Source organism: Mastomys coucha, unplaced genomic scaffold, assembly GCF_008632895.1.
Source record: "Mastomys coucha isolate ucsf_1 unplaced genomic scaffold, UCSF_Mcou_1 pScaffold15, whole genome shotgun sequence".
NCBI lineage: Eukaryota > Metazoa > Chordata > Mammalia > Rodentia > Muridae > Mastomys > Mastomys coucha.
In genome coordinates this window covers 95,528,997-95,546,071 of record NW_022196897.1, presented here as the reverse complement: position 1 = coordinate 95,546,071, position 17,075 = coordinate 95,528,997, and the positions used below count along the sequence as shown (strand labels likewise).

General features: G+C 39.7%; 1 long non-coding RNA gene across 1 annotated transcript in view; it reads left to right on the top strand.

The window, feature by feature from the left end:
• Nucleotides 1-16,712, top strand: part of LOC116092281 — a 21,272-nt gene extending 4,560 nt beyond the window's left edge. Inside the window, exons 2-3 of the long non-coding RNA XR_004119198.1 lie at nt 13,721-13,727; nt 16,701-16,712. This is a non-coding gene — a long non-coding RNA (uncharacterized LOC116092281). The remainder of the gene's footprint in view (nt 1-13,720; nt 13,728-16,700) is intronic.
• The last annotated feature ends 363 nt before the right edge of the window (nt 16,713-17,075 follow it).

The following is a 17,075-nucleotide window of genomic DNA, read 5'->3' as shown; positions in this document are numbered from 1 at the left end:
CCAGGCTGGCCTCAAATTCAGAAATCCACCTGCCTCTGCCTCCCAAGTGCTGGGATTAAAGGTGTGCAGCACCACTGCCCAGCTCAGATAGAACTTTATTTATGGAGATGAGACCTTCAGTGTGTCTCCTAAACTGCCTGTCAAGGCAGATCCAAACACCCTCTTAGCCCCAGCAGGAAAAAATGGAAGGAAGAGGCAAGGTGAATTCAAGGTGACCATTTTGAAATATAAAGCTTGTTTGGTTATGTGAAAATCATGTAGAAAAATGTGTAGAAAACTGACCTCTAGAAAGCATGCTCCTCACTGTGACAGTCCTACCTCCAGAGTGTATGGCACTTCAGCTTATGAATGCTTTCTCAAAATTGACCAGTGACAGATTTTCCAAAATGGAAACATTTATTCTAGGAGACTGCAAGTTTTTTTTTCAGTAAGCATGATAGAAGACTAAACACCATTTCCCTGGGAGAGCGTCCTAGTAGAGACCACTCAAGGATTTGCATCCCATGGAGCCACATGCCTCCCTGCCTCAGGTCATTCAGAGCCTGTCCTATGACTGATAATATCTTGTTCCAAAATTTCTATAGAACCACCATAATGAAAATGCTATGGCTTCCAGGTGGGAAAAAAAAGGAGAAAAATAATTTCCTGAGTTTACTTTATCACACAAGGGTTAAGGAACTATAGATCCCAGAACTAATATAATCTGCTTCAGGGTACTTGAAAGACATCAGGATGGATAGAGAATGTGGAAGCTGGGAATTCTGATAAAACCATGTTTCCAGGGCTCACGTTCTCTGACTTTCAACCATCTGTGTCAAATTTAATTTCAATTTCAGAATGCCCATGTAATGATTTCATGTAAAAGTGATTTAGCTCTTTATTGAACTTATAAATTAGGTTTCTACTTCTGAGCTGGAGTCCAAGGCATTCCACCTGCTTTAAGTACTTCCTTCTTTGTTCTAACTATGAACTAAAAGATACAAAGACAAAAAAATTCACTAGAGTTCATAGAAATGCATACTTATATAAGGTCATGGGTGTAGAAAATGTCATGTGGTTCTGGCTGGAGGCAGCATAACAAAAGCAACAACTAAGATGAAAAGTCAGATATTAGATGAAGATGCTGGGGCATGAACTTTTAAATGGTGGTAGTCGACAAGTATTAAATATATGCTGTGTTCGTTACACATTCTTTTCAGAATGAGTAGCCTGAAAATATTTGTTGAGAGGGAGGATGCATGTAAATTGTTGATGAGGATGTATACCACTTCAGACATTATAGAAAACAGCATAATAGATCCTCTAATGCTAGAAATGCAACTGCCTAATAATACATCAATCATCCAACTATTGTTATCAAAGGAATCATTGGAATTAGTGTGCTGAAGAGATATATTCAACTGCATGTTTCATGCAGCTCTATTAACAATAGCTGGGATATAGATTCAATCTACATGTTCCTCAACAGATGAAGAAATAAATGCATAGATACATAATACATAATGGCTTTTTATTTAGCCATAAGAAGAATGCTCTTTTTTGTGTAAAAATGACTCTTATTCTCCTGATATAATTGCCATCTCCCAGGTTTACTGCTCTGTCTGCTAACCTAGGACTAGCCCTAGATGCTTCTAGCTACCATACAATATAATCTAGGCCTAGAATGTTTTCAGCCTCTGAGACTTACTGCTGAATAAGCTCACCCTTTCTAGTTCTTTCTGTCCTCTGGCTAGTTCAATTAAGCTGTTCTGGCTCGAATACCTCTCAAATTTGACTGCTTCAATATGGCTTCTCTCTCTTGGCCTTTCCTGAATCATTCTGTCTCATACTAACTTTGGTAATATGTTTCTAGCTCCTTCTCATTCTATGACTTACTCTGATTTCACCCAGGTCTAGCTTGTTTCCTCTCTACAACCGGTCTTTCTATAACTATCCTGGTAAGAATCCCTCCTCCTCTCTCTGCACTGTCCCTTCAGTTGCTTCTCTTTCTTCTCTCTCCTTGTTGCCATATCCTATTCTGTCAAACCTTAATCTGATTCATCACTTTGTCTGCCACTCAATTAGACATCACTTTCAAACATGGGTGCATTCTTCTACAAACTAATTTTCCTTTCATTGTTTGAGATTAAAGTGTTTACTAAGGGAATGTCTGTATTCCAGGCAAAGGGATTCAAGGCTGAGACACACCACAACTAGAAACAGGGCTTTGTTTTCAATAAATAACACAATCTTGGGATTCACAGTATGATTGAGTAGCTTGCAACACTACTGTTATTTGCAGCAACATGCATAGGACTGGAACACATTATGCTCTATAGAATAAGCCAGAGACAGAACAACAATTACCCCATGTTCTCACTTCAGCTGTGATAGAAGCTAAAAAGTCAGTCTCAGAGATGTAGTTCTATTCTTAGAAGAGTAATTACCAGAGTCTGGAAAAAAATATAAAAGAAGGGAGAGATAAAGAAAGGGCTGCCTAGTGGTGACTGAATGCTGTTTGCTCATATAGCGGAATAACTAGTTGACAATTAATTGAAAATTTCAAAACAGAGTAAGAGAATCTCTCACAAATCAATGATAAATATCTGAGATGATGAATGTGCCAATAAGTATGTTTTGATAACATGAATACACATGTTACATTATACCCCATTAATTGACAAATTTCTATTTGTCAATTAAAAATATAAAGATGGACCTGGGCATATGTCTTTAATCCCTACACTTAAGAGGTAAAGACTAGTAGATCTCTATGAGTTCAAAGCCAGCCTGCTGGTCTACATAGTAAATTCCAGACCAGGACTACAAAATGAGCCAATGTCTCAAGAGTGTGTGTGTGTGTGTGTGTGTGTGTGTGTGTGTGTGTGCACGTGTAAATAATTTAAAAATCAAGGTGTCCAAATGCTCTCAAATATTCAGTTTTATGGTCATTTGATTTAATAATCTCTTTGTTACAAGCCAACAGGTAGAATAGGTGAGGTAAAACCCCTACCCCAAGTTCATCAGCATGTCAGCCCAATCAACAGCTTCTTTAGTCTCTGTAGAGGCGGGATTTCCGATGTAACTGAAACCAGGAGCGAGGCGTGGCAAATAACAGGAGGTGGGCAGAGAGGTGTGGTTATGAGAGTCAGGCAGGGTCAAGCAAGAGGGTTACACAGTTTCATGGTCATTGTCTGAGTATCTTTTTTCTGGCCCAGTATTTTAGCAACAAATAGAATCAGGGATATATATCTAGTTTATTAGATTCATTTTTACTCATTTTCTAAGAAAAGTTAACTCACCACCATGGAATGTGTCACAACCAGTATGAGTACAAGTTATTGTTTTATTGTTAAAACTGAGACTTTTTTGAAGTAAAATTGGCAGCATTATCAATTTTTCTGAGGGAAAAAAAATGTTAACCTTGAACCAACCCAAGAACTCCTGGCCTTGCCCCTTCACTGTAAGCAATTGCATTCTCAGTGGATAATGTCCAACTCACTCTGCATTTCCCAGAAAAGGAAAGCACGTCAAATGATGCTCTTTCCTCAGCCAACTGAAACCAGCATGTCCTCGGGCTGGCGTCTGACAACACGCATCAGGTCCTGAAACCACAAACCACATCACCTATCATTACTTGAAAAACAAGAAGAGACCTGATATTTACCAGGACAGGCAGATGTTTGCCCCCATGACTAAGTACATTAGGGAAAGCCACCACCTCCCTTCCAGGCTTCTCATGTATTTTCCAAATGAGTGCAAAGTCTGCTGAGAAACTATGCTGATGGCAAGCATCTATGGAGAGCTGGATTTAATATTCTATGACAGACTTTCTCTTTCAATATTTTAAATACTTATTCTTTTTAATTATATGCTGTATGTAGGTCTAAGTTTGGATATGTGCAAATGAGTGCTGAAGCATGGGGAAGCCAGAGGTATTGATCTCCACAGAGTTGGAGTTATAGTCAGTTGTGTGCCACCCAACATGAGTGCTCTGGTCTTCAAAACCAGTAGTAAGGGATGGGAACTGGCCAGGCATCTCTCTAGGACCGTGTGTCAGATTTTCCAGGTAAGTTGGTTGAAGAAGACCAGCAGCAGTAATTTTTTTTCCTCTCAAAGTTGTCTATAAGAACTTTAGAAACCCTGCCAAAATGTAGACTCTTTTTCAAGGGGTTCTATTAATCTCTAGGGATGTTGACTTTGTGGCTAGTGGGACATATAAGTACACCACCAAGTCCAAGCTACGGAAAATAAGTCAGGAACACCCCTAAAGCAAATACCTCCCAGCCTTTCTCTTTATCCTAGAAAGGTATATGTCACAAGAGGCAAATGACAATGATGCAGGGGACAAAGGTAGGAAGAGAGGAGATCTCAGCAGCAGTCAAGATACAAAGAAGATCAAACAAGGTCTAAATTATTCAAGAAAAAGATGCCAAGTACTTTGGTAATTTTTAAAGTTACTAAGAATTTAAGCACAACATTGTGGAAAGGGGCCATCCCACCCACCATGGCTCAAGTTTAGTTTCTCTCCACACAAGTCAGTGGCTCAGAAGAAGTTGAATTACTGAGAACTACCACAACTGTACGGAAAACAAAGATCCCATCCTGGTCTATAACACTACTTACCAAACTACCTCCCAAAACGCTAGAGCCTCCGTGTTTGTTATCATCACTCTCCTCCTGAGGCTTGACTGAGATGTTATAAGTTATTCTCAGTGGTAATCATGTCCATACTAGCAGCCATGTGTCTGTCCGATGGCCGATGGTAGCTTCAACTACTAAGAGCTGACCAGGGATGTCTGGGGAATCCCAACTGGAGCTGTTCTTCTAATCACTTACATGTTGCTTCTTCAGTCAGAGAAAGTGACTAAAAAGACAAGTATTCTAAAAAGGCCCAGCTGGGGTAGATAATAACCTCTGTGTTTCCTGTAGATTAACATCTTGTTTAGATTCAGCTTCTATCGTTTAAAGGAACTAGTTCTCAGAAAGGCCAGGCACATGCTGTTAGTCCCAGCTCTCACAAGTAGAATCAGCAGAATCAGAAATTCAAGGTCATCCTCTACCACATGAGGTCATGGCAAGTGGGGCACACCTGAGACTTTGTCAAAACAACAACAACAGCAAAAAATACCCTCAAACATCTTTAATAAAAATGGAAAAAGAGATCGTTCTTAAATTGTACTGTATACCTTCATGAGGAAGCACACAGTACCTATTTGCCTTTTTAGGATCCTACCAGCTATATGATCAAGCATCTAGATAAAATCATTAAGAGTTCAAATTTACATTATTCCAAGATTGCTTTGTCAACAGTAAGGGTACTTTCAGAAGGAGTAAATGGGGCTACTCAATAGTGACTGCAAACCCATGAGGATGACAGTAAAAATTGCATGGTAAAGGTAGGAATACTTATTTAGCATCTCACCCTATTTTGGAAATTTTAATCAATTGTAAAAATAAGTAAATTTAACAGGAAAAGGAATACATTGTTTTGGCATATCTTTCACTGACCTTGTTCAATTAGTTCAAAAGGATCTCCATTTTAATGAAAAGAACAGTCAAAACACATTAGCCCTTAAAAAGTAACAGAAAATTCATTTATACCAAAACCAGAAGAGATATCTAGAATATGAAAGTAAATATTTTGTTTGCTCAAATGCCTTTTTTCTTTCTTCTCTTTTTTTTATAACTTTTCTTTCTCTATTCTCATTTTCTCTTTGAATATGGAATTAATTTGAGTTTTTATAATAACAGCAACAACAATAATAATAATGCAACAAACCAAATGCAACAAAATGATAAGTGAGTTTTTAAAAAGTATGCAAAATTTTCCTTACCTGCAAATTATATAAGTCAGTGCACTCACAATGGTCAGCCTTTTACAAGAGCTTTAGGCTACATTTCATAATAACTCAGGCCTTAACTATAGCAACCCCCTAAAGGAATAGGGCAAAGACTTCAGGTCAGGGTATGAGGCACCATTCCTGGATTCTCCCATTTCATCAAAGTCACAGGCTTAAGCAGAGGGCTACTCCTCAAGCTTGAATAGGGAGACCCAGCACCATGGACTTCACTAGACTACAGAATCTGTTGAGGAGAGAAGCTGAGATCCTTGGTTTCTGACTGATATAGAACCTATGGTGCCAGATTGTGAACCACATTTGGAAAGAGAAGTTCTAGAATACACTAGAGCCTCTGCCTTTAAAAATAAGTGAATCTCATGTACATTTTTCCTATGTGTAATAGTATTCTCCCTACTGCACTGTGAATATATCAAGTGACATTGTCACTGCCTCCATGAACTCTATTAAGTTAAAAATACTTCCCAGTAACTTTATAAGGAATGATATCACTCCGTGACCACACAAGGTACTATGGCAACTTATTCCAAGTACAGCCACATGTGCAAATGTGGAGAGAAGGAGGGAGGGAGGGAGGGAGGGAGAGAGGGAGAGAGAGAGAGAGAGAGAGAGAGAGAGAGAGAGAGAGAGAGAGAGAGAGAGAGAAACAGAGAAACAGAGAAACAGAGAGAGAGAGAGACTGTTATATGCGAACAACAACAACATTTGGAAGCCCACCAAGAAGCAATATTCTTGACTGTCTACGAGGAGCCAAACTTTTACCACAGGGCTAAAGTCTGGGTGGCCCTTTGGGTTTCTAGTCTGCATAAGCAGCAAAAGAAAAAAGTAACTTTATGATAATTAGGTTGCATAAGATCCTTTCAAGGGAGGCATTATTAGACCCATGTAGGTGGAGAAATTAGAGACATGGGGAAGTTTTTTGCTCATGTAAGGCCACCCAAAGTGTCAGGGATGAAAACGAGGTTAAGAACAAAAGAGGAAAGAGGAGACACTTCTTATGTTGGATGTTCGTGCACTAGGCCCGTATGAACTCAAGGGGTAGAAAAGCACAAAACACGCTAGGTCAAGCAACGTGCTACCTAGCCTATTTGTTATATAATCTGAACATTCACTTAGCACAAGCACTGTTCATGTGGTTATATCCTGAGTGCCTTTTAGTACTGTCTAGATATGGTAATCTCTCTATGCCTTTCATAGTGAGAAACTGGGGTAGCAGTGAGACTTCTAAAGAATTCAGTGGGATGGAGGGAACTTTAGCAGAAGCCAGCACGTGATGAGTCTTGCACGTGTTCATCACTGTTCTCGACACAGACAGTCTAATACATGGTCTCAGTCATGAAACAAATTGGCCTATGGTGGGAGCCTCAGGCTGCACTTTCCTGTTCTCTATGATGCTAAAGGGTCCTGACCTCAAAAGCAGGCTTTACAAGAGATTCATTGTGTGAATCCTAAAGATAAGTCTTGTTCCTCAGTGTGGTGCTGTACAGGCATGTTTTTTTTTTTAACTTTCCCATAGTAAATGCTCATAATCATACACATGGCACGCCCACTTTCTTATGCTATTCTTTGATGATCATAATTTCCCTTGCATTCAACAAAAAGGCAGAATCTTAATGTATCCATTTTATGGATAGAGAGGTTAAGACTCTGAAGTAATTTCTTCAATGCTATACTGATTAAAAATAATAATAATGCATTATTATTATTATTATTACTAACACTTTCAAAAATCTACTAATGGGCCAAACACATGAAATTGCTAACATTTTGACATTTTTTAAATTTTTTTTTATGTATATGAATACACTGTAGCTGTACAGATGGCCGTGAGCCATCATGTGGCTGCTGGGAACTGAACTCAGGACGCCCCGCTCACTCAGGCCCCGCTTGCTCCAGTCCACTTGTTCTGGTGTAATATACTATAACTGTTTTCAGACACACCAGAAGAGGGTGTCAGATCTCATTACAGGTGGTTGTGAGCCACCATGTGGTTGCTGGGATCCGAATCCAGGACCTTTGGAAAAGCAGTCAGTGCTCTTACCCACTGAGACATCTCACCAGCCCACATTTTGACATTTTAACTTACCAAGGTAACATATATAAACAGGCATCATGACACAAACCTAAAATCCTAGCACTCAGAAGGCTTTCTCAAAACACCAAGGAACAAAAAGCACCTTTATGTTGTACACACTAAATGTTAAATATATTACATCATTTCAACCTCAATAAATTTTCATTTTATCAAGAAGGAGAATGAAGGCTCAGAGCTATAGATACTTGCCGAAGTCAGACTGAGGAGCTGAAATTTAATCCCATGTTTATACAATTCTAAAATTCATACCAGTAGAGACTCTACAATGCACGGCTTCTCTAGTATGCTACCAGAAAGTGGCCCTGCTTTCTGGGTCTATCATGCAACGCTCTCTATTAAAAAAAACTCATGCATGCTTCCTCTCCTTCTCCATGACAGCTGCACATGGGAGAGAAGTTGTCACCAAAGGAAAGATGAGAAAAGAAAGGCCCAACATAGTGGTTTCTTTCTTGTTGATACAACCACAGTACAGGTGGGTCAGGGGGAAGAGATACTAGGAAAAAGGCTTTCATTTGGCTCACAGCTCAAAAAGGGCTACTGTCAATTACGGCACAGAAGTCATGTCAACAAGAGCATGAGATCGTTGCTCACACTGATCTGCAGTCAGGAAGGAGACAGCAAACATCAAGTGGGGTTGATCTATAAACCCACCCCAGTGACACAGTTCCTCCAATGAGGCTCCAACTCCTAAACATATCACCACTATCCAAGCCATCAGTACCAACTCAGTTCAAAACATAAGTCTATATGGAACAGACCATATTCAAACCAAACCAAAGCACCCCAAAAGGTCACACTCAGGGAAAGCCACACATCTGCGAAAGCCTTGAAGAATTATACATCACTTTGTGTCCTTGACAATCACATCCGTGGGTCCCAGATCTCTTGAGATTCTCTTAGAACTTCCAAAGTCAGGGTGACTACCTAGGACAAGTCAGTCATGACTTCTTGAAGAGGAATGACTGCCCTTGGAGGTTTCTGACAATCATCAGCTGAGTCCACCTGCAGAGAAGCTTGGGACCACAGCTTCCTTCCCACCCTAGTTCACTCTCTCATCTACCATGTTACATTAATAGGCCCGTGGTCTCTTCTTTCAGTTTAAACCCAAAGTAGTGATTGTAGTCATAGCCTATAGATTGCAAAAGCTTATTTCCAAAACACACATTCTGCAGAGAGCTCAGATCAGCAGCCCCAGTAGGGCATTTCCACAGAACAGTCAATAATAAAAGCTTCTACTAGAAAACAAACCGAGGATGAGAAGGAAAATATTTCATCACCCTCACAAATAGGTACATAGACTGGGAGCTGATTTTGTCTGATGAGCCAGGAACAGGGTTCTAGTCAATCTTCCACCTTAACTGTTACATTCAAATGGGGTTGATGTCGTGCCACTAAATGTAACCTGGAGGAAGATTTGCATTGCCTACATGTCCATTCACCAGCAGTTCAGACACTTCATCTTTACAAACTTCACTTATTTTTTAAAATGTGGGGTTTTTTTATTCCTATAAACTAAACCCAATGAAAAATAACAGAAACCAAATGCCAGGGAAAGAAAGCCAAGGCAAACACATGTGAGCCCTGAAATAACAGGAGACACTGTGGTCACATCTGACCTTCTGAACTCTGCTCTGAACTGGAGAAAAATCAGCTTTCCTTGCTCCTTAGAAGTGTGTGTTAATAGCTTAGTTGTAATGCAGAAGACTGTAAACTGAGAGTGATCACCTTTTAAAACTGTAGGGACTCAACCAAGGCACCAGGAATAACGGCATTCTGAGAAGTGCTGTTTTTTAAATGTGATCTGTAATCAGTATTAACCCAGAATCAGTTTATCTATATGTGTCAGATGATGAATACCTAAGTCCTTCATAGCTTTATATTCTGACCTCCACATGCACACCATGTCATAGTGCACATATAATACAATCATTGAAGGCTATATAATCTATTCTACTCCCTTGGAAAGTTTTCTTTATTTTAAGTGTAAATGTTTGCTCAGTTTTAGGAACATTTAGTCCTTGTAGTAATGATTGCTGTTCACTTCTGTCATGTGTTTCTCATCTTGAAGTCAGCTATGACAATAGGTATATTTTAGAACAGAGACAATATCTGAGGCAGAAATGATACTTGGGCTAGAAAATTTAGGGACCACATTAATCGCTGCCCATACAAAGATATTTACCCCAGAAGGTAGACTATTTTAGCATGGATCCCAACAGAAGGAAAATGTGGGATAAGATTTAGATGGCTTCACTGTCATTGTGCCACAAATGAGAAATTAACCCTCATTGTTTTTAAGAAATTGCAATGTGTACTCTTTGTTGTTATTTTGTCTAGGCTCCACCCCACAGTTACCTCACAACAGCCTCCTTGCCCTTTCCTCTCGCTCTTGCTCTTCTGCTCCTGCTCTGTCCCCTTGCTCCTGTTCCCCCTCTCTCTCCTCATGCTCATGGCTGGCCTCTACTCCTCTCTCTCTTTTTGTCTCTGTCACTCTGTCTCTGTCACTCTGTCTCTCTCTGTGTCACTGTCTCTATCTCTGTCTCTGTCTCTCTCTGTCTTTCTCTGCCTCTACTACCCTCTCAACTCCCCTCCCCATGCCCTTAATAAACTCTATTCTATACTATACCATTTGTGGCTGGTCCCTCAGGGGGAAGGGATCATGGGCCCGCAGAGGTATCCCCTTTCACCACACCTGACTGCCCATCCACCAAACGTGTTCCTTCTCTGCTTATCTTTTTATAAAACACAACACTATTGATGTTTAACTTGACCATTACATTCACAAAACCATCTTTTAGAAATACATGGACTCTTCATAGATAAGACTGGCCTCAAACTCACAGAGATCCACCTGACTCTGCCTCCCAAGTGCTGGGACTCAAGGCATGTGCCACCATGTCTAGCTCTTTCTTTAAGCGTTTTAAAATAAAGTAATTTCAAGTATTTTTTTTAGGTTCATAACTTACTGCCGTGTAGTCAGACAATGTAGTCTCTATAATTTATGAAGCCTCTTCAACATGTGCTCAGTTATTCCCAACATGTCAAATAGATTAACCCGGGTAATTGGTCTATTCAAGCCTTTAGTATCCTTAGCGTTTTTATACTTTAATCTATCATTTACTAATAGGTGCTTTTAAAAAATCCACATTGAAGATTTTTTTTAATTTCCCTTAATAATTCAGTTGATTCTTGTATTTAAATGTTTGAAGCTATTATAAAGTACATAAAAGTGGTGAGCTGTTTATTTTGGCCTAAGGAAACTACCTACATTATCCTTAACAATGCATTTTTTGTTTTAAAAATCTATTGATCAGGGCCTAGAGATACAGCACAGTTGACTGTTTGCTTGGCATACATGAAATCCTAGGTTTGATCGTTTGATCCCCAACATCACACAAAACTAGGTGTGGTGGTACACACCTGAAATGTCTACATTGGGGAGATAGAGGCAGAGGATCAGAAGTTCCATGTCATGCTTATCTACATAACAACTTTGAGACCCGCCTGGGCTACATGAGAGCTTTTCTCAAAGGAAAAGCAAAACCTACTGGGCACACTGGCTGCTTCAAAGCAAGCAACCCCTCTTGAGGACTGCACTGAGCTGAGTCACCAAGCTGTATCAGAATCTCAGAGGGTCCAAAGTCAAGTTTAAATTATGTAAACTTAAGGCCACCTTCTTTATCTTTTCTATATGATGATTTTCTTTCTGAACATTTTTTGCACATACGGCTTGAAAGATTCAGGTTTTTGTAGGGGTCTCATTTTCAGCTTTTCACCTCAGGAAAGTTTCAGCCTCATTTCCAATCCCCATTTGGTGCCACAGCATCAACTCTCTGCTCACATTCCTTCTTTGCTGGTTCTTACAGCCCTCGTGTGTGTGTGTGTGTGTGTGTGTACATGTGCTAATCTGAATGTGTGTATTCATGTGTGTGAGAATGTGTGTGTATGCATGTGGTTGTATGTGAGCATATAGACAGAAGGACATATATGTGAGCATGTTTGTATGCAAAGGATGGGAAATAAGAGACAAAGGCAAGAGATAGAGGACAGGGGAGAAGGGGAAGTGAATAAGGAAGAGGAGGAAGGGATATTTGTTCCACATGGTTAAAGGACTGCCGCTTGAGAGAGGAGACAGATGAGGCTCATAGACAGATGACAGCTTCTTAAGGTAAAACAGGAACATCCATGCTGGGAGGAGGTATTCAATGTTGATCGTGCAGGCTACTTAGGGTAGCCAAAAATGGGGGTTTGATTGCTGGACTTCAATATTTTTATAGCTGGACCTTTGGTTGTGAACCTCGGGAAGATGAAGTGGCCAAATAAAAATGGAATAGATCTTGGTTAGCTTTAGGAGTGCAATCTAATGGTTTTCAGCAAGGAAAAGTCATGTTTGTGATGCTGGGGTCGGCCAAAACCCCTTCATTCAGGACCCACTAAGATGACACCTTTTACAGGAGCCATCATGGGTGCCTGCAGGCTGGCTAGCACCCCTCCATGGGGTTGCCATATACACCATGAACTTCAAATACTGAATTCAAGAGTTTTTCTTCTTCTATGAGCTTTTGGCCAGGGGTAGAGATAATTTCATTTTTCACAATATCTCAAGCATACTATGCTTGATTCCTATGAGATCTTGGCTCATAGGAATATATTGTAAACCCTTGCATAAATTAATTAAATGCATGCACGAATGAATGATAATTAGTTTGGTGGTGAATAGAGCTAAGTTAAAAATATATCCAAAAATAAAAATGCTTCTTTGCTGATCTTTTGTTTTTTTTCCATTTAATTGTTTCTTTCTTTTATTTATTAGCTCTTTAATTGGGCTTAGTAGATTTGGTTCATTTGCTTGTTTGTTTGTTCTTTCCTTTTTTACTTTTCTTTTGCAGAGGAGTGGATTTATTTTGCTAATAATTCCATACAACAGTTCATAATCAAAAGCAGTGAGGTCAAGGAACTCAAGCAGGGTGGGAACCTGGAGGAGAAGTGCTGCTTACTGGCTTGTTCCCATGCTTGCTCAACCTCCTTTATTATAGAGCCCGGGACCACCAGCTCAGGATGATACCACCCACAATGGTCTCTGCCCTCCTCATCAATCACTAATTTAGAAGAAGGATATGAAGATATGAATAGAGGTTCTGAGGTGAGTTGAGAGGGGTGAAGGTTATATAATCAAGATACATTGTATACATGTAGGAAATTAAATCTTATTTAAAATAATAATACAATAAAATTTGACTTAGAAAGAAGAGAAGGAAGAAAGAAAGGAAGAAAGGAAGAAAGAAAAGGAGAAAGGAAGGGAGAGAGAAAGAAAGAGAGAGAGAGAGAGAGAGAGAGAGAGAGAGAGAGAGAGAGAGAGAGAGACGTGTACAGGTTTGCCTACAACCAAATCTTATAGAAGCATTTTCTCAATTGAGGTTTCTGCCTCTCGGATGACTCTAGCCTATGTCAACTTGACATAAAATTAGAGAGCACAATTTACCTCTTGACAACTTGACACACAACACTTTTTTAAGACATAAACTTTTCTGCTTTGGAGTCATTCCCCAATATCTCAGATTAATAAATGTCACAAACATAAAACATATCACAAACGTCCATGTCCCACAATCTTCACCAATTCAAACACTCTTAAAGTTTGGCCTCTAGTCAGCTTGAGACACATGCCACAAGAGGAAGCCCACCCATTCCAGAAGGGCCAGGAACCACAGGTTGGACAGCCCACAAACCTAGGACAGAATCAAACACAACAGGAAAACAAAAGTTGATGAAAAAATTCCTAAAGATACTCTGTTACACTGACAGACCAGAACCCAGCACAAAGGAGGCTTTGTTGTTTTTTGATTGTTTATTTGTTTGAGGCAAAATCTCACTTCTTAGGCCAGCACAGCTTAGAATTCACTATGTGTCTCAGGTTGTCCTGGAACTCATGGTAATCCCCCCTTTTCAGTCACTGAATGATGAAATTACAACCATGTAACCTGTTATGCCAGGCTTTACTAATCCTGAAAAATACTAATTTATTCTGTTTGTGATCTAAAACTCATAACAGTCTCTGTAGAGATTTTATATTTTTCAGATTAATGTATATGTTTATTTTTAAATTGCTAAAGAATCACAGGATGAGGACATTTTCTCTGCTGGCATTGTCTTGGCTTGCAGTGATAGGTTGCCTCATGGGTCCAGTCTAACTACTTGTCCTCTTCCAGTCTGAGGAGCATTTCCTTTTGCCCTGTGCCCAAGCATTGCTCTCCCTTGCTGGGACAGCATATCCACCAGATGTTCCTTCCTCTGTGTGTGGCCACTCTGGGAAACTAAATTTTTGCAAATTGATGTGTTTATCATGATTGCAGCTTTCTTGTGCCTTTTATTCTTTTTTTCTCCAAAAGGGAATGTTTTTTCCTTCATTCATGGGAATGTTCATTTTTAAAAAGGGGCGTAGAATCTAGGCATAGTACAGAGCCACCTGCCAATGGCTAATACTGTATGGAAACTTCTTTTCTCATTCACTAAAGGCAACAGACCAGCTTGCTTCCTGAGAAACAACACAGAGTTGTTTTAGTTCCTGGCTCCCATTAAACCATGCCAGGTTCCATGCATCAAGATGTTGCTGGGTCTGTTCCCCTCCAGAAAGAGAGAAACAACATAGTATTCAGAAACACAGTTCTTTTTAATTAACCCAGATGGGATTTGTTACTATTCTTCCTCCAGTTCCATAATAAATCTTCATAATTAAATAACAGATATTTGTTAGTCCGATGCATGCAGAAGCCAGGAGAAACTGTTCTTAGCACAGGAAAGTGGAACAGAGGAGAGCTGAGAGGAAAAGATGAGCAAGGCCCTTGGACTTTTTTCCCTTAGATAAGTGGAGGTTATGTTCAGAGCAGACCCTCCATAGCTCATCTGAGAAGACTTCCTGATCTTGGGCTTCTTGCCTGGTAATTGGTTAGAAAAAAAAGGCTGCCAAGGCTTCGGTTAGAATCTGGTACCTAGAGCATGGCTAGGAGATGTACTAACTAATTACAAGTAATAAAAGCTCTTGTTATTAGTGTTTACAGAGCATGGTTCTAGTCTAGTAATGAGGGAGAGGTGGGCGTGATATGAAGATGTTCTATGGAACCCACAGATCAAAAGGGTTTCCAGTCCATGACCTCATGATGACACCCACTCCTCCCAACTATATACCATTACCTAAGGGCCATCTGGAGATATGTGCTTGGCAGAATTTAAAAATATTGATGTTGAGGCTGGCAGATAAGCGCCATGGATCTTGTGCTGTACGAAGAATTCATTAAAAAAACAAACAAACAAAGAACAAAAAAAAACAAAAAAAAAAACCCAAAGCCTATTAGCAGCCAAGGTCACAATGGATAAGTTCAGTTACCATAAGAATCAGACAGAAGAAAAACATAAGTAGTGACCATGGAAGAGGACCAGGGAAAGGCAATACATTGTTCAAAGCACAGATTGTCACTACAGACAAGGACTGCAAGCTCAAGGCCTGCCTTAGTTGCAGAATTTCAATATCAGCTTGGACAACTTAGTAAAATACTATATGAAAAACTGAAAACTTAAACCAAAACCATAAATAAAAGATGCTGAGATATAGCTCAGTGGAACACTTGTGTGACACACAAAGTCCCCTACATTCAGTCCTTCCATCTATGCTATGAAAAAAGAGAGAGAAGGCAGGAAGTACACAGGGATAATCTTGTTGATCAGGACTGACTTTATCCAGTATAAGCAAGGGCAGATTGTGCATTCTAGACCTGGCCCCAGATTTATTCCTCAAACCCAGAGTTGAATGGTACTCTCCTGTATGAGGATTGCTAGGAATACAGAGAAGCTCATATCTTAGCCTCACACATCATTTCCCTGATGGTGCGCATTACCTTTCTGAAGTCTGCTCAAGACTGTAGAATTGTCTCTAGAGAATAAAACTGACCCAGCGAGGAAAAGCTTTGCCAGCTCTGATTATATAAATACAATCTGCTCAGTCTGTCAGTGTTACTTGTCTACATATGAGCTCAGGGCTGACCACTTGGTAGGGGAAGACTATTTCTCCCATTCCCAGCATTTCTTAGTGGCCTATAGTTCCTTGACCATGAGGGAGGCCCCTAAGATTCCCCCTTTAATGTTAACATATATGTTGGTGTTCTACTTGTTCAAATCTTGTTTAGGCAGAACACATAAAATTCTTCAAAAATTCAAGTACAAAATTCCCAATATCAAGTACATTTCATGGAAAGTCAGTTTTTAGAAATGCTAGTAGGAAAGAGGAAATAGGATTTGATGAGCTTAATGCTACTTTTTAATCTTCAAGCCTATAAAACAGAAATCATGACCTCTAAAATACCTAGCTTAACTAAGAAAACAGAAGTTGCATAAATAATTAATGCTTCTTAGTTACATAAGAAGAACCAAGTTAGTGGTCTAAAAGCAGTTGTTAATCCTAAAATGCAAGATAGAGTTTCAAGAACATGTAAAATCACAATGGAATATCAAGTAAAATGTGAAACTCCTCCATCCCCGGAAAATGACTCATCCTTTTCATAAGTAATAATGGGACTGGGTTCCTAGTGATTAGGGGAAAGGGAAAAATATATGATTTAGAATCAAAACAGGGGTAGGTTAGTGATTGGATGATTGCCTAGAATGAGAAAAAGAAGGAGCAGAAGAGAAGAGAGGGACAGAAGGAGGGAGGATGCAGGAAGGGAGAGGGGAGGGAAGAAGAGAGGGAAGGGAAGAGGATAGAGGAGAGAAAGGAAGGGGAGGGAGGAGAGAAAGAGGGAAGGAAAAAACCATTGGCATACAGCATCTGTCTCATCTGATCCCCAGCATGTTGCAAGCTATACTCAAGCATGATCACCAACAACAAAAACCTCAAACAGTTGTTTCACAGTTTCTTTATGAAAAAAGGAGGGTCTTCTTAATTCTGTTTGCTGTGTGTATGCGCTTTACAGGTCTGCTTTCACCAGTTTCACTTCTAGAAATTAGACTTCAAAAACATGATTTTCCAATTATTAATTCAGAAGTTTGAAATTATGACCTTATGATTTTCCGTGGACTCTGAAATCACGGCATATTTATTTTTTAATTTCTAGGTCTTAGAGGACCAGATTAGAAAAGGCATTCCTTAT